At 37.5% G+C, this 18,530-nt stretch overlaps 1 long non-coding RNA gene across 1 annotated transcript in view; it reads left to right on the top strand.

Annotated features, from left to right (window-relative positions):
- Positions 1 to 8,142: 8,142 nt before the first annotated feature.
- LOC107585407 (uncharacterized) overlaps positions 8,143 to 18,530 on the top strand; it is an 11,953-nt gene continuing 1,565 nt past the window's right edge. Inside the window, exons 1-2 of the long non-coding RNA XR_001609243.1 lie at positions 8,143 to 8,153; positions 15,858 to 15,866. This is a non-coding gene — a long non-coding RNA (uncharacterized lncRNA). The remainder of the gene's footprint in view (positions 8,154 to 15,857; positions 15,867 to 18,530) is intronic.

The raw sequence follows: 18,530 nt of genomic DNA, 5'->3' as shown, positions 1-18,530 counted from the left end.
TATATATATATATATATATATATATATGCACTGTTCTATACAGTGCCTTGCGAAGGTATTCTTTTTTTTTCACGTTTTGTTATGTTGCTGCCTTATGTTAAAATGCTTTAAATTACTTTTTTTTCCACATCACTCTACACTCCATACACTATACTGACAAAGCAAAAACAGAATTGTCACAACTTCGTAAATTTATTAAAAATACAAAACTGAAATAAGTACATTGCATAAGTATTCATACCCTTAACTAAATATTTAGATGAAGCACCTTTACAGCCTCAAGTCTTTTTTGTTTGATGCGATAAGCTCTTCTCATTTTGCATTTGGCAATTATCTGCCATTCTTCTCCTCACCTGTTCACCTCTCAAGCTCTGTCAGCTTGGATGGGGGCAGATGCAAATTTTCAGGTTTCTCCAGAAATATTTGACTGGGTTCAATCCCAGGCTGTGGCTGGGCCGCTCAAGGACATTCACACAGTTGTTTATAATTGACTCTTTTCTGCCATTCTTCTCCTCACCTGTTCACCTCTCAAGCTCTGTCAGCTTGGATGGGGGCAGATGCAAATTTTCAGGTTTCTCCAGAAATATTTGACTGGGTTCAATCCCAGGCTGTGGCTGGGCCGCTCAAGGACATTCACACAGTTGTTTATAATTGACTCTTTCTGTGTGCTTCGGGTCATTGTCCTGTTGGAAGGTGAACCTTCTGCCCAGTCTGAGGTTCTGAATGCTCTGGACTGGGTTTTCATTAAGGCTATCTCAATATTTTGGTGCATTGAGCGTTTCTTCTACTCCTCTAACAGCCCCTCAGCATGAGGCTGGTACCAGCACCCTTTACTTTTGGGATGGTACTCTGCAGGTGATGAGCGGAGCTGGTTTCCTTCAAACATGATGCTTAGAATTGAGGTTTATCAGACCAGAGAATCCTGTTTCTCAGAGTCTGAGGGTCCTTTAGCTGCTTTTTTGTAAATTCCAAGTGTGTTTTCATGTGTCTTCGCTGAGGAGAGGATTGAGTTTTTGGCCACACCACCATAAAGACTGGATTGGTGGAGTGTTGCGGCGATGTTTGTCCTTCTGTAGATTTCTCCCATCTGCATATATGATCATGGAGCTCAACTAGAGTGACCATTAGCTTCTTGTTCACTGTGCTAAACAAAGCCCTTCTCCATCTGTTGCTCAGTTTGGCCAGGAGGCCAGCTCTAAGAAGAGTCCTGGTTGTTTCAAACTTCTTCCATTAAGGGTAACAGAGACTACATGCTTCTGTGACCCTTCAGTGAAGCAGAATTTTTTTCTGAACTCTTCCACAGATGTGTGGCTTGACATAAACCTGTTTCTGAGCTCCACAGGCAGTTCTTTTGACCTCAAGGCTTGGTTTTTGCTCTGATATGCATTATCAGCTGTTAGACCTTTTATTAAGATGTGTGTGCCTTTCCAAATTATACCCATTCAATTGAATTTGCCACAGGTTAACATCACTTGAAGTGCAGTAATATCTACAAGCAAAATGAATGCTCCTGAGCTAAATTTCAACTGTCCCAGATAAGGGTATGAGTACTTATGCAAATAGAATCATTTAAGTTTTTTATTTTTGATAAATTTACAAAGATGTTAAAAAACAGTTTTTTGCTTTACCATCATGGTGTATGGAGTGTAGATTGATGTGGGAAAAAAGTAATAGAATTGTCACAACTTCGTAAATTTATTAAAAATACAAAACTGAAATAAGTACATTGCATAAGTATTCATACCCTTAACTAAATATTTAGATGAAGCACCTTTACAGCCTCAAGTCTTTTTTGTTTGATGCGATAAGCTCTTCTCATTTTGCATTTGGCAATTATCTGCCATTCTTCTCCTCACCTGTTCACCTCTCAAGCTCTGTCAGCTTGGATGGGGGCAGATGCAAATTTTCAGGTTTCTCCAGAAATATTTGACTGGGTTCAATCCCAGGCTGTGGCTGGGCCGCTCAAGGACATTCACACAGTTGTTTATAATTGACTCTTTCTGTGTGCTTCGGGTCATTGTCCTGTTGGAAGGTGAACCTTCTGCCCAGTCTGAGGTTCTGAATGCTCTGGACTGGGTTTTCATTAAGGCTATCTCAATATTTTGGTGCATTGAGCGTTTCTTCTACTCCTCTAACAGCCCCTCAGCATGAGGCTGGTACCAGCACCCTTTACTTTTGGGATGGTACTCTGCAGGTGATGAGCGGAGCTGGTTTCCTTCAAACATGATGCTTAGAATTGAGGTTTATCAGACCAGAGAATCCTGTTTCTCAGAGTCTGAGGGTCCTTTAGCTGCTTTTTTGTAAATTCCAAGTGTGTTTTCATGTGTCTTCGCTGAGGAGAGGATTGAGTTTTTGGCCACACCACCATAAAGACTGGATTGGTGGAGTGTTGCGGCGATGTTTGTCCTTCTGTAGATTTCTCCCATCTGCATATATGATCATGGAGCTCAACTAGAGTGACCATTAGCTTCTTGTTCACTGTGCTAAACAAAGCCCTTCTCCATCTGTTGCTCAGTTTGGCCAGGAGGCCAGCTCTAAGAAGAGTCCTGGTTGTTTCAAACTTCTTCCATTAAGGGTAACAGAGACTACATGCTTCTGTGACCCTTCAGTGAAGCAGAATTTTTTTCTGAACTCTTCCACAGATGTGTGGCTTGACATAAACCTGTTTCTGAGCTCCACAGGCAGTTCTTTTGACCTCAAGGCTTGGTTTTTGCTCTGATATGCATTATCAGCTGTTAGACCTTTTATTAAGATGTGTGTGCCTTTCCAAATTATACCCATTCAATTGAATTTGCCACAGGTTAACATCACTTGAAGTGCAGTAATATCTACAAGCAAAATGAATGCTCCTGAGCTAAATTTCAACTGTCCCAGATAAGGGTATGAGTACTTATGCAAATAGAATCATTTAAGTTTTTTATTTTTGATAAATTTACAAAGATGTTAAAAAACAGTTTTTTGCTTTACCATCATGGTGTATGGAGTGTAGATTGATGTGGGAAAAAAGTAATTTAAAGCAGTTTAACATAAGGCAGCAACATAAAATGTGAAAAAAACGACCAAAATCTGTCAAATGAGTCAAACCAAAATTTATTCAGACACCTTCAATATTTCACACATTATCACAGTTTATTCGCTGTAGTTTAGAAAATGGTAATAAAATATGACGAGAGTTAAACAGTATTTTCACTTATTTCAGTGTATAGACAAGCTATCTACTATCTACTATAATATAATTAAATATTTGTGACTTTTTTTTATTTTATTTGTGTGTGCATTTATGTTGCTTGCAAAAATGTTATGCTATCCGTCAACCGACAAACTTGCATTTTACCGCCATAATGTTCCAGCATGTACCAGCAGGGACTAACTACCACAGCTAACCAGCTAAACCAGCAGCAGTGAGGAATACTGATCTGACAGCTGCTCTGGTAACTGGAGGCTGATCAGATCTTGGAAGGTCATCAGCTCTGCTGAAGCCAGTTGGGCCGCAGTGGAATGATTTATTCCATAATGTCTGGCTATGTTGGCACCTGACGCGCTCAGCCCTCGGCATGCCAGCGGCCCTCTTCCTCACTGCCGGTGACACTCCAGGCACATACAATGCCTGGGAACGGACAGAATCTGCCCTTTTTCTTGCAGTGACTAAAGCTTTAAATTAAAGCATATTAAAGGTATGTTCTTCCACCTGCATCTCTTCAGATGAAAGTTCACTGGGTGAATCTCATGAAAACATATGCAGGCCACATTTCATTCTAAAAAACATTTTACGTAAAGAAAATTAAGCCTATTTGGGATTGATTGCATGGTGACAATTAAGAGTCGTGAAGAATTTCTCATTAACATAAATTAGTCTTTTGTAATTCTCATTATCTTCAACGGTGGTTTACATTAGAGTACTTTATTATTGTACATTAAAAAAAAGTATATATATATATATATTTTTAATCATAAGCACAAGAGACTTGACCCGAGTTAAATTCTAGAGTTTGGTGTAAGCATGTTGCTAATCATATTAGGCTGAAGCTAGTCCCAGACTAAAATGCATGTTTGAGCTGTCTCAACTGAAAATATCTTGCTCTGACATATCTTAAAATATTTCAGTGTCATCGTTCTGTGTCAAGATGCACACCTGTAATGTTTCCTTCTAAGGCATTTTTGTAAAAGTTGATTAAATATCTTAATTTAACTAAGGCCTAGTCCTGGCTTAAGCTAAGCCCCGTTTGTGAAACCAGGCCTAAATCACACAATTCTGTTTTTTTCCTGCCATGGAATAAAAAATAAAAAGAGGTTATTGTGACTTATTTTCGCACTTTTTCCCTCACAATTCTGAGTTTATTTTAAGACTAGTCTAAGCAGTTGATGCAACTGGCATCAGGAGCTCAAGAGACTTGACTAAACAAAAAAAATAACAAAAATTATTATTATTATTATTATACAATAAGCAATTAACTTTAATATTAAAGCATATAAGCATTTAATATTGTTCAAATTTATAAATGTGTGTACGTGTATATATACAGTATATATATAAATATATACAGTATATACTGTATATACTGTCTAATCTTTAGAATTTATGCATTAAATTCTTAATATGCATACTAATAAACAAATATTATTTCAAAATATTATTATAAATAAAGCTATATTGTTAAATAAATAAATATATATATTGTTAGTCAATACAGTTTTGTAAATGCATTTCTATTTAGCAGTATTTGGATATATTGTATATATTTAAAACTTGTCTGGCATCTCAGATGCTTTTAGATTGTTGCATAATTATGAGATACAAACTCAGAATTATGAGATAAATGTAGTATTCTGACTTTTGTTATCGCAATTCTGTGTTTATGTCTCACAATTTTGATGTTTTCCTCAAAATTCTGAGTTAACATCTCAATTCTTTTTTCTTCTAAAAGGTACAAAAGTGTACCTTTTGAAAAGGTACTGCCCCAGTGACAGGTTTTTGTGCCTTTTTTCTGAGAGTGCATGATGATAAAACTTGTGTAGCGAAACATTTGCTGAAACACGTGAGGAAAATGCTATAAAAAGAACAGTATAAACCTCTCATACTGAGACACTAGCCAAACAAATTGCTATTTTGTTTATAAAGGCCTGTTGTTAATTAGACTCAATGAGCGTGCAGAAGCACCTCTGCCTTAATAGATTCACTAGCACTGCAAACAAAAGCTTCACAAGGCACTTTCTCCAAGCGCAAATTGGAATTTGACTGAAGTAATTCCAGGACGATTTATTGAGAAGAGATACCATATTATCTGTAAATTGGAGTGGTTAATCCAGCTTTCGCAACTTTCTGTGGAATTTTGCAGCCGTACAGACTCAAATAAGACAGATTCCACTTCAAGTCAACAGAAAACAAAGCATGCTAATGCTTTTCCCACATCCCTGACTGGAGCAAAACATTGAACTTCTTGATTCAAACAGAATTGCATAACATTATTGAAAGACATTTTGCATTGATTTATGTGGGACTGTCAAACCTGAGAATTAATTTGAGCTGATTTTAATGTTTGGTCAGGTAACTAGAACAGATGGAATATTGTTTGCACCTTGCATCTAAATCTTTCAGTCTGTGAATTTCAGTGACCCATAAATTGGTTAGAATAGGACGCGACAGAGCAATTTTACAGCCACTGCAACTCAGTAAAAGACACAGATACATTTCCATTAGGGATTGACCTCTTGAAACCTGCACAACAAATACACAAACGAGTGTGGAAATTAAAATGAAGTCAGGGGTCCACCGCGGTGATTTCTAAAGAGGTGGCGACAATTAAAATGAAAATTGGTCTGCTATTCTTCAGTGTATTTGCCATCTATGAATATTTAAGCCATGAAGACTTGATTTGAGATTGCAAAACAACAGCTCTGGTACCGAAATACGACTGCTGAGAGCATGAACAAATCAAATCATTGTCCTAAAGTGCTTTATGCAGGAATGTGCATTGAATTAAATGTTGTAGTTAATTCTTTTGGAAAGGCAGAATGGTGAAAGCCATGTAAGGATGGTTTCCCTACGGTGGTTCAGGCTGTAGGATTGCCGAATGACTAAAGAAACGTTATCAGCACGATGGTATAAAACTGTACATTTCTAGTCTATTACCACCCACTGCCACTTATACCAACGACGGAATTAAGCGCAGTTAGAATAGCTAAATATGTCGGAGAGCGTTGCTATTGAGTGACTATTGTATTGCAATAGGTAGCACTTTAATGTTAACCTTGAATCAAGACTAGTTAGCACATAATTAATAATTGAAATGGTTTAATAACAATATTTTGTTATGGTTACACTTGAATTGGTTACAAAATAGATGAAGGATGGAAAAGCATAGTTAATTGTACCCAACATGTAAAATATTACCTGAGAGAAAGAGATAGAGAGAGGGGGGAATAGAGAGAGGAAGAAAAAGAGGGAGAGAGGGCAGAGACTCAAGAAGAGCTCCAACAAAGAAAAGAGGCAACAAAGAAAAGAGCCAGAGCAACAGTTACAGTCCTCTTTTATCCCTTCCTTGACCATGTGACTAAAAACCAAATGTGAGAGATTCAAACTGACCAATCAGCAGATTATAACTTCACCCACTGGGCAAAAGGTGTGACAATTAGCAGACCCCAGATGTATACACATGTTGGCCTACAGGCCTTGATCGATATCAGCACTTCTGTGCCTTCAGGAATGCCAAATGGCCCTTTTGTTACTGAAGATAGGTTTGGGACAGGAAAGCAGAAGTCTTTGATACATTTTGACTTTACAGCCAAAACACACTAAGTGTGTTAAGGCATTCAATTCTTAAAATCCTTCCCCATTGCAGTTGTTTCATTAAAGGGGTCATAGGATGCTTTTTTAAAGATCATTATTTTGTGTATTTGGTGTAACAGAATATGTTGACATGCTTTAATGTTCAAAAAACACATTTTTCAAATACTGTACATTATTGTAGGTCCTCTATGCCCCGCCTCTCTCAAACGCTTCGTTTTCTACAAAGTCCCTCCTTCCGACAAGCGCAGTCTGCTCTGATTGGCCAGCTGACCCAGTGCATTGTGATTGGCCGAACACCGCAAGCACTCGTCGGAAATGTAACGCCCCTTACCATAATCACAAGCTTCATCTTTCAAAATAAATGTAAAGACAGTAAATAATGTCATGAGTTTTACCATCAGTTCAAGCCCGAAAGGGGAACAGACACAGTAATTATGCAGTACACAAGCCGCAGTTAAGACAGCTGACTCTACTGTCTCTCTCCTTAAAAGGTGTGCTGAGCAAGTTTTTAATGGGACATATTCACACGTACAGAGATGTTCTGTTCCTAAACCTAGTGAGCTGCCTAACTAGACAGCTTGTGATGCAACATGCTTAGGGAAAAAAAGTCATCTAAGTTGGAGGATGAGTGTATAAAAAAAATCATTGAACTAAACTAAACTAACTTATATTAAATTAAATTATGCACACATAAATAAATTAATAAATATATATGTATGTATTTATATAAAAATCATGTTATACTAATTTAATTATGAGGACACAATTTTCTACATTTCAATGTCACTGCTTAGTCCTATTTGAAGTAATCCTAACAGGAGTAGAAAGGAAAACTTTTATGCATATTTCATAAATTAATTGTATTCTGAAGCTCAGTATAAAAAGCTTAAATTTGAAATTTGAAAAAGAACTCTAATCAGAATTAGAGAACACTTACAGATACCTCCAAGTTATTGGTGTTAATCTGGTACCTGGTGCTAATTTCCTTAATTATGACATGCCGTATTTCACTGGCAACATTCTTATAATTTTCACTGGGATTGCAAGATGGCGGGTTGCTCTAAGGTGACTGAAAGCCTGAGAAAGGAGGCGGTCCAGATGAGGCGGTCCACTGCAAGAGAAGCTGGTCGACTGGTCGCCTCTCATCAGCAGAAAGAATCAAAAGGCTAGACTCACATTTGCTGAGGAGCATGTTGTGTGGAGAGAGGAGAACTGGTCCAAAGTTCACTTTAGTGATGAGAGCAAGTTTAGTTTATTTGGGTCTGATGGGAAACATTATGATCAGCGTCAAACTGGGGAAAAACTGAAGCTGAGTGCGTAAAGAATCAGTGAAAGCTGGAGGGGGAAGTGTGATGGTTTGGGGGATGTTTTCTGTAACAGGAGTTTGGTCTCTTATACAGATACATAGCAGGTGAATGCAAATGTTTATCAGAACCTCCTTCAGCAACACGCAGTTCCTTCCCTGCAAGCATCTCCCAATAAGCCCAATGTTCCCGTCACACTGCAAAACAGGTAAAGCAGTTCCTTGAAGCTGAAAACACTGAAATAATTAAATGACCGGCCCAGAGTCCTGCTCTAAACCCGACTGAAAATCTCTGGAAAATCCTTGGCAACAAAGTTCTGGCTAAGAAACCCACTACAGTCACCGAAATATGGAAGAGACTGGAAGAAGAGCGGAGCAAGAAGAAGAGCGGAGCAAGATCACAGAAGTGCAGTGTGAGAAACTAGAGATGTGCTGAAGTCACTCAAAGCAGGGCCTCTACCATTCCTACTGATTTCTGACTGCTGTAACCCTCCAAAATATCAGTCGTAATCTTCTTTCATGCTACAGTGGTTCCTGTACTCTGATTTTGATCACTGTGTTTCCACAAAATAAAGGTTTTTGTTGAAATGGTTGAAATTTTGTTGAAATCCCCACTGTATACACACACATATACACACACACACACACACACACACATATACATACATATGATATATACCAGGGTTTCTCAAATCTTGCCCTGGGGGTCCAATGTGCTGCAGAGTTTAGCTCCAACCCTGATCAAACTCACCTACCTGTGATTTTCTGATGATCCTGAAGACATTGATTAGCATGCTCAGGTGTGTTTGATTAGGGTTAGAGCTAAACTCTGCAGGAAAGTGGATCTCGTGGGCCAGATTTGAAGATCCCTGATATATACTGTATATATATATATACACACACTTTAAAAATAAAATTATTTCTACTACAATAGTACAACTCCCACAGATCTCTGATGCTAAAAGGAGCTTCATTAGGCTATTGGCAGGCCTGAAGCGCTGATTACATACTCCCTCATTTACGTCATTTACATAATGAGATCACTTTAAGAATCATTTATTACTTTAGGCAGTAAAAGATCAACTGACACTTAAAAAAACTGTCTGACTAATGCAAATTGACCTCAGTTTATTGAGCTTCCCATTTTGATCGACCCGAGTCATTAACAAAAGTGTTAAAAAAACAAAAAGATCAACAAACGAGCTCTTCTCGTGGAACCTGAATTGTCATCTGAAAATGTCTCTCTAAGATGGCATCTTACACCTAGCTGGTTATAAATGCATGTTAAATACATTTTGCTCATTCTGTCTATAAGAAATAAGTGAAGATGAGCAGTCCGCCAGCGGAGGATTATCACGAAGAAAGCGCTTTGATAATCCATTAATATCTGCCTGGGATTACTGAAGTGAAATTTCAAACTATGAGAGAACATTTTCAACATAATTCACTGTGTTCCAGGGGAACTGCATTCATCTTAATGAGTTTGACCGTCTTTTCAGTCAATACAAGCTGTGATTTGAAAAAACATGTTATTTGTTACATTATGTTAACCATTAAATGAGTAGGCCAAAAATTGCTGAAAATATACTCATCCTGCAGGCCATCCAAGATATAGAGTTTGTTTCTTCATCAGAGTGGGAGAAATTTAGCATTCCATCACTTGGATGCTCTGTAGTGAATGGGTGCCGTCAGAATGAGAGACTAAACAGCTGATAAAAACATCACAATAATCCACAAGTAATCCACACCCCTCCAGTCAATCAGTTAATGTCTTGGGAAGTGAAAAGCTGCATGTTTGTAAGAAACAAATCCATCAAGGCATTTTAACTTTAAAATTGCTTCTGGCCAAAATATGAGTCCATTATCCATAATAACGCTTCCTCCAGTCCATCTCCTGTTGTCTCTCACATCAAAATCCACACACACATTTGTTTAGAGCTGTTTTGGACTGTAAACAGTGCTTGATCTGTGCAGATTTCTCTCCTGATTCAGACAAGACCACTTTTTCACTGGAGGAAGCAATATATGGATAGAGGACTCACTGGAAACAGTTTTAAGTTGAATAACATCTTAATAATGGATTTGTTTCTTACAAACATGCAGCTTTTCACTTCACAAGACATTAACTGATGGACTGGAGTGCTGTGGATTACTTGTGGATTATTGTGATGTATTTATCAGCTGTTTGGACTCTCATTCTGACGGCACCCATTCACTGCAGAGCATCCATTGCTGAGCTAGTGATGGAATGCTACATTTTTCCAAAGTCTGATCCCATGAAGAAACAAACTAATCTACATCTTGGATGGCCTGAGGATGGGATCTCATTCTATTTATTTGTGGATCATAATCTATTTATTTGGAATTAAGCAACAATTCTACCCCCATAATGACATTTTAATTTTTTTGGTGAACTATTCCTTTAAGAGCTTCAAGGAAGTTGCTGATTCTGTTTTCAGACTGAAAAATGTTCGTCACGATGAGGTGTTTGGTTTGTCAGAGTGGTCTTTCCCAATACAGTGCCACTAACATGTTTAATGAAATGCATTGATCTAAAGGTGAGTCACTCTGTGGATCAATGCAAATGTGCCCAGAGTTGATAACACATGACATAAGCAATTTAACAATTTAATATCTGTGTTTTTACAAACGCTACCGATGGGCAACCTTAATTGAAATACTACCAGGTTTGTCAATGTGGTTTCTTTACTAAGGCAAGCTGGATGTATCATACAGACAACATTTTAATAGGCAACACTTCCATGAATATTAAAGCTATGTTTATAATGGAAATATTATGAGTAGTATGCTATTCCAAACGCAGCTATTTGTAAAACTCACCACAACAATGCTGGTGTGTTTGCGGTTAACAAGGTGTTGCTATAGGTGGTTGTTTTTTTAACAGGTTGTTAAATGGTTGCTAGGGTGCTCAAGAAACAGCACATCTCTCTTCAACGAGACACACATGATTTGAGGAATCATTTGAGATGTGTGCTAAAGTTCCCATCTGTGCATATTTCTCTCCTGATTCAGACAAGATTACCTTTTCAGTGCAGAAAGCAATATTATAGAAGCAAAGGTTTGAAGTTAAAATGACTTAATGACTGATTTGTTTCTTACAAACACACAGCATTTCTCTTCACAAAACATTAACTGATGGACTGGAGTGGTGTGGATTACCTGTGGATTATTGTGATGTTTTTATCAGCTGTTTGGACTCTCATTCTGATGGCACCCATTCACTGCAGATGATCCATTGGTGAGCAAGTGATGCAATGCTACATTTCAGAAATCTGTTCAGATGAAAAAAGTTCACTTAACATAGGAGCTTGAGCAATTGTAATAGTGCTTACCTTAGCGAACACCACTAATTAATCCACCAAATAAGATTCCCCATATCAGAACACAGTGTTTCCTGAGACAGCTTGTGTTCCTAGAAAACGTGGTGCGAGCCTCAGTAACCTTTTCTAACAATGAAAGGTTAGAAATATGGATATTTTTCCTACAAAAATGCATGGATTCACTAGAGAAGGCCTTTATTCACCCCCCGGAGCCGTGTGAAGCATGTTTTATTATGAATGCGTGCGCTTTATTTGACGACTTGTGAACTGTTCAACTGCAACACCCGCTGACTGCAATGATAGAGCTTGGAATAGCCAGGACAATTTTTAATATAACTCCGACTGGATTCGTCTGAAAGAAGAAAGTCATATACACCTAGGATGCTTTTGTGTGTGTGTGTGTGTGTGTGTTCACTACTCACTGCTGTGTGTGTGCACTTGGATGGGATACCATACTTGACCACACGTTACGTCACAAATACTTTTTGTGCGCAAAGAAAACAAAAATAATGACTTTAGTCAACAATTTCTTCTCTTCCGTGTCAGTCTTCAACGCACGTTCATGACAGTACCACGACGCGTGCGAATGTATATTCTCGTAGCTTCATAAAATTAGGGTTGAACCACTGATGTCACATGGACTATTTTAACGATGTCCTTACTACCTTTCTGGGCCTTGTCAGTTCCATTGCTGTCTATGCAGGGTCAGAAAGCTTAAATTGTGTTCCGAAGATGAACGAAGGTCTTACGGGTTTGGAACGACATTAGAGGGTGAGTAATTAATGAAAGAATTTTCAATTTTGGGTAAACTATCCCTTTAATATTTTTATTCAGCAAGGATGCTTAAACTTGATCAAAATTGACAGCAAATATATTTTATAGAGTTACAAAAAAATATATATTTCAAATTAACTTTGTTCTTTTGAATCCTGAAAGAATCCTGAAAAAAAAGTATCACCGTTTCCACAAAAAGTATTGTGCATTAACTGTTAAATATTAAGCATATTAGCTGTTTTCAACATTGATAATAATAATAAATGTTTCTTGAGCAGCAGTTCAGCATATTAAAATGATTTCTAAAGATCATGTGACACTGAAGACTGGAGTAATGATGCTGAAAATTCAGCTTTACATCACAGGAATAAATTACATTTTAAAATATATTCAAATAGAAAACAGCTATTTAAAAAAGCATTTTTGATCAAATAAATGCAGCCTTGAACATAAGAGACTTCTTTTAACCATACTTTTGAACAGTAGTGTATATAAACATTTAATAAAGCAGTGAGTCATCCATATTCACACCCATGTGTGACTTTGAGAGGGAGAACCCCGTGCATAATGCATCCAGGTTTACTGATCTATTCAGGATGACGCAATGCAGACGTCTGCAGGGCATGATAACAGGGAATGGGGAACATCAATCACTAACCCTATACTAACAAGAAAGCCCCATTTTCGCCCTCCACATTGTGCAGATCTTTCAATCTCTCCTGGTATCAGTGGAACAGACAAACCTCCTGCTGACTAAATGCACGACATATCGTCATCGATCACCGAAAACCACTGATAAATCTCAACACACTTGAGGTGGCATCTGCTCAAAACAGCCAAGAAATTCAACCGCATTCGATCGCTCACATCAGTTACTGTACCACTTTCATATTCTGGGAAAATAAACGAATTGCTTGATTGAATTGCAGCTATCAGGATGAGAGTAGAGATACTATGGAGTATGAAGAGAGAAATACAGGTCATAATATAATTTTAATCGGTAAAAATATGTAAACATTTCATAAAAACATTTCCTAAAAATGCTTTCAGATACGTTTGTACATCTCTACAGTTCTCTGGGGTTGCATGTATAATTGTTACCTTGACTTTTAGCTACTTGTAGTAGGCTAAATATGTAGCTATACCCTGTTGTGAATCAGTTGTGAAAGGACGTCCACTAGTGATGTCCTTTACACGTGCATTTATAGTCCATCACGACCCTCTTCGAAATTCCTATGAAATATGCAAAAGCAATTGTGCTTACACCTTTGTTAATACTCCAAAAATTTAATTAAGTGCCCTAAGTAGTTTTTAAGAGTTTGTGAGTAACGTCCTTTACACGTCTATAGTCCACTAAGACCAATTGTAAAAAATCTGTAAATATTTATGAAATACACAATCATTTGTATTTACATCACGATCATTTGTATTTAGTTTAATGACTAATTGTATTCACAGAGTGCCCTGTGTGGTTAAGTGATTGTGAAGCTACTGCATTTTAGTCATTATTACCCGTTTTCCCTACATTACGACACGATTTTATTTGATTTTTTAATGAAATTACAGAACTGGAGAGGATCTGCAAGGAGGGATGGCAGAGGATCCCCAAATCCAGGTGTGCAAAACTTGTTGCATCTTTCCCAAAAAGACTCATGGCTGTATTCGATCAAAAGGGTGCTTCTACTAAATACTGAGCAAAGGGTCTGAATACTTAGGACCATGTGATATTTCAGTTTTTCTTTTTTAATAAATCTGCAAAAATGTCAACAATTCTGTGTTTTTCTGTCAATATGGTGTGCTGTGTGTACATTAATGAGGAAAAAAAATTAACTTAAATGATTTTAGCAAATGGCTGCAATATAACAAAGAGTGAAAATTTTAAGGGGGTCTGAATACTTTCCGTACCCACTGTATGTAACATATATATATATATCCGATTACCATTTCAAGTCTGAGTTTTCTGTGAATTTCCAAAACTCTGCTGCCAAGATGTTGTAACATATCTCACGGTTTTTGCAAAATTCCGCGATAGGATAGATTATCTCGCGAGAGAGCGTTAACGCATTTTCCGAGAAGGGTATACTGCAGCCTGGAGATCTGCAAATGGGGGCGGGAACTCCAAAACGGGGTGGGAGCTCCAAAATAGGGCGTGCCTTCCTCTCATTGACAGAATTTTTCCCCCCAATCCACTTAAGTGCAAACTCCACCCCACAGCTGATTCTAAAGATTTTATTGGTTGTGTCAATTAAAGTGTTGATTTCCTACACTATGCTACAAAAAATGCTAACCCCTAAACCTACCCCACACCTGACCCTAACCTTAACCAGTGAAATAGACTGTGGTAAAGAAAGATGCAGTTCAGGAGATAAACGTTAAAAAGATTATGCGATATGAGATCGTTCCGTAACTCCCCAACCAGACCTCACCGGACAATGGCACCTTTTAGTTGAACCCAGCATCACTACCCTTCGAATTTTGAGCCTCGGGAAAACCCCGTTGCTTAAAACAAAGCGATAGAGTAAAATATTTACGCTGCGCTGGGACGGCTCGCAGGAGAGCTCGTGGGTGATTCGCGTTTATATCATGAAGCAGAGGTTCAAAATCCAGTCCAAACACCACTGGCCAAGAGCTTTGGGCTCTGCTCTCACGGAGAATATTTATTTATGTAGCATATTTTATTTTAGATCAACTAGAAACAATGTTTAACTTTATAAAGTTTTATTTTGAAATGTAAGTCAATAACAATTGGCTGAAGCCAGAGCCAATGGTGAAAGTCTTTGCGCGAGGAGACCCCACCCCATTTTGGAGGTTCTGCCCACTTTTGGAGTTCACGCCTCATTTTGGAGATCTCCGGTCTGCAGTTATACCTACTTGCATTTTCCGTTTCTTCAAACGATCACAAGGAGAGGACTTGAGGAGGGCGTTTTGTTTTATTGCGAAAGTCGACAAATTATTAAAAATCTACTGTTGGGTAAGTACATTTTGTAGTATTTTATTAATGTGGTTGAGTTCTACTTGTTTGACACAAAGGAACCGAAAGAAATGCGCACATTGTCAACTGAAATGTAGTTTGAGTTTGGCTAAAATTAGCTAACGTTAGTAGGCTAAAAGTAGGGCCAGTGTGAATAAATCTAGACTTAAATTCAAAGAGAAAAGATAGTCTATGCATGACCTGGCATTTTATTCGTATCCAAAACGAGGAAATGTGAACATGCAGTGTATGTTTCATTCATACCCGAAGCCTGAGGGCGCTCTTGAGCAGAAAGTCCAAAACTGACTCATAGAAGTACTTATGACATGCCAACCAGGAAATCCTTAATTTGGGCAAAGGCATCCCGCTATTGCTGAATAAAAAAAAAACGTGAAGACGATACATGCACGATTAGGACAATATATGGTTTATTTGTGTTTTTCAAGTCATCTCCATGTAATACACAAACTATCTGAATAATGCAGTGCTAACTGACATAGCATTTATTACAGTAGGCTATAGCTGTGATAAAAATGGGGTGTGGTATATGAACAAATCATAAAATTGACATTAGGAAAAAATATATTACAGAATACAAATTATTGGTTATTGTCCAGCAGTTTATTTGATTTCTTAGCCAATTAAAAGTAAGAAAAATAAATAAAACCTGTTAGAACAAAGAAAAAAAAGGTGTTATTACATTTTACATTTCTGTCCCCTTCACTTCTGAAATGATGGCTACGCCATAATAAACATAATTTCAGTGTAAGCCATGATTGTCAGTCAATACTTGTCACAAAAACTGTGGATATGGATAAGAACTTAGTTCATGCACTTGTTACATGATAGATGAGTGGTTGTGAAAGTGTATGTTTTAACATAGCATACAATCGCAACGCTGCACATTACTGTTAATTGTAATATTGATCTTGCGTGGAAATTTTTCTGAGGTGAAGTAATCCTGAGTAATTTCTTTCACAGAATCAATATCGAGGTGGTTGTGATATCTGATCTGATCATCATCCAGTCTGTCTGGAATGACATGAAGAAACAGAACAAACTGAGACAGACTCAAACCAGAAGAACTGTAGCAACGTCTCCAAGATGTTTCAAGAAACCTACCTGCAAAGCAGTACTGTTAAAAGTATTAGGCACTTGTGTAAAAATGCTGTAAAATGAGAATGCTGTCAAAAACAATGTCATAAATAGATTTTCTTTATCAATTAACTTCTATTAACTAAATGAAATCAACATTTGGTGTGAGCATCCTTTGTGTTTAAAGCAGGTTTTGCCCTCGGTGCACTTGAGCATAGTTTCTCGCGGAGCTTTGCAGGTAGGTTTCTTGGATATGCTATTTACCCATCATACATATAAAGTTTAAAACATCATCTAACTCCTTATAGTCAGACATATCAGAACGGAAAAGAACCTTACTGATGGAAATGCTACAGAGCTGGTGGATTTATTTATATTTATTACTTTTTTCTTTTAGAATCTTTAGTTCACCTAACCTGCATGTCTTGGGAACCAGAGCAAAGCCACACTGACACAGGGAGAACATGCAGAAAGGCCTCCCGTCGGGACTCTTGAACCCAGCTGCTTAAGCATGAATTGTGAGTTTTCATGATGTCACTAGATAGAATTTGAGTGCTGTTTTCAATTAATTAATTTGAAAATTCTATAATATTCTAATTCTATTCTTTAAAAAAACTTGTCCCTTTTAGACTTGCACTCTATTTATTCATTTACTGCTTGTTTTCTTTTAAAAAAAAGTAACACTAGTTTTTCTAATCTTTTTGTATACTTTTTATTTATTATACAATTAACAAAAGCAAAAAAGGCATCTAACATTAGCTTGCTCTATTCTTTTACTCTTATATCTGTTTTCTTTTTATTTATTATATATATATATTTTTTTTAAATACTACGTGCACTAGATAGAATTTGAGTGCTGTTTTCAATTAATTAATTTGAAAATTCTATAATATTCTAATTCTATTCTTTAAAAAAACTTGTCCCTTTTAGACTTGCACTCTATTTATTTACTAACTGCTTGTTTTCTTAAAAAAAAAAAAAAATTTGCTTTTCTAATCTTTTTGCATTCTATATTTGTTTTCTTTTTATTTATTGTACAATTATAATTCTGACTTCTGATTAACAAAAGCAAATAAGGCCTCTAACACTAGCTTGCTCTATTCTTTTTCTATTCTATCTGTTTTTTTATTTATTATATGATTTAAAAATAAAACCTTGCTACGTGTACTGCGTTAAGCTAACTGAGACTTGTTATAACACTTGCATATCATTGCTCTTTTGTTAATTTTGATTGCTTCCATTGTCCTCATTTGTAAGTCGCTTTGGACAAAAGCGTCTGCTAAATGACTAAATGTAAATATGTCAAATGCCTTGATGGCGAAATTCAATATGAGGTGTGGTGGCCAACTTGAAAAGAAGCCATTCAAAGCTACCCCTTTATACTATGTGATTCAAGGTAATTTTGGCCTTATGACATTCAAAAAATCTCTTGTTCCTTGTCTATTTATTTATATAATTTTTATTGTTACCCTTTATCTTTTCAGGGGATGTTCTCTAAAAGACTCTTTATCAGAAGTGTCCTGTTAACTTTCACAGAGTTACACCTAGTTAAGGGTCTTTCTCAAGGACACCACAGTGGTATTGATGAGGGAGGGGACAAATTGCTGTTCCCTTTCATGGGAACTTCGAACTGTGTCCTCTAGGGGTCGCTTTGGGGGGGGAACGCCTCGTCGTGACCCGTGTCTGAAGCATACATTGAAAAAACACCAAATCGTTGGCCGGCGACAGCCATGACGTCACTACCGGTGTGACTATAGCATAAATAGGCGCCGGGAGCTACACATCATTCTCTTCTTCGTCTTCATTGACTGTTTTGTTTGAAGCATGCATTTCTGTGGTAAGAGCGATCTCTATTTATCTCATTATGGCGAGCACTAGCAAAGCGTTTAAGGATGTGTGCATCCATGTTGACGTTGTTTAACATCTGATGACACACACAAACTATGCGTTGTTTTGTTTGGGCAAAGAGCACGCACGCGATGTCTCCGAGGGGGCAATCGGCGTGCACTACGAACGTTTTTTCCAAGGAAATACGCTCCTCTCTCGTTTGTCTCTCTTTTCAAGGAAAGAGGGGCAGCCATCTGCTTCCCGCGATCCAGGAATGCTGAGGCACAGAAGGGAATGAGCTAGTGGGGATCGCAGGTGGATCTGGCCGATGAGTTTGAAGGGGGGTTTCCCTTTCATGATCGTCAGCAGTGCACGAGAGTGAGCCGCTGGAGGATGATTTTATTTCATTAACATTGTCTGATTCAGGGGCCA

The sequence above is a fragment of the Sinocyclocheilus grahami genome, unplaced genomic scaffold (genome assembly GCF_001515645.1).
Source record: "Sinocyclocheilus grahami isolate Dianchi unplaced genomic scaffold, SAMN03320097.WGS_v1.1 scaffold70.1, whole genome shotgun sequence".
In the NCBI taxonomy this organism is placed as follows: domain Eukaryota; kingdom Metazoa; phylum Chordata; class Actinopteri; order Cypriniformes; family Cyprinidae; genus Sinocyclocheilus; species Sinocyclocheilus grahami.
This window is presented reverse-complemented; position numbering and strand designations above follow the sequence as displayed.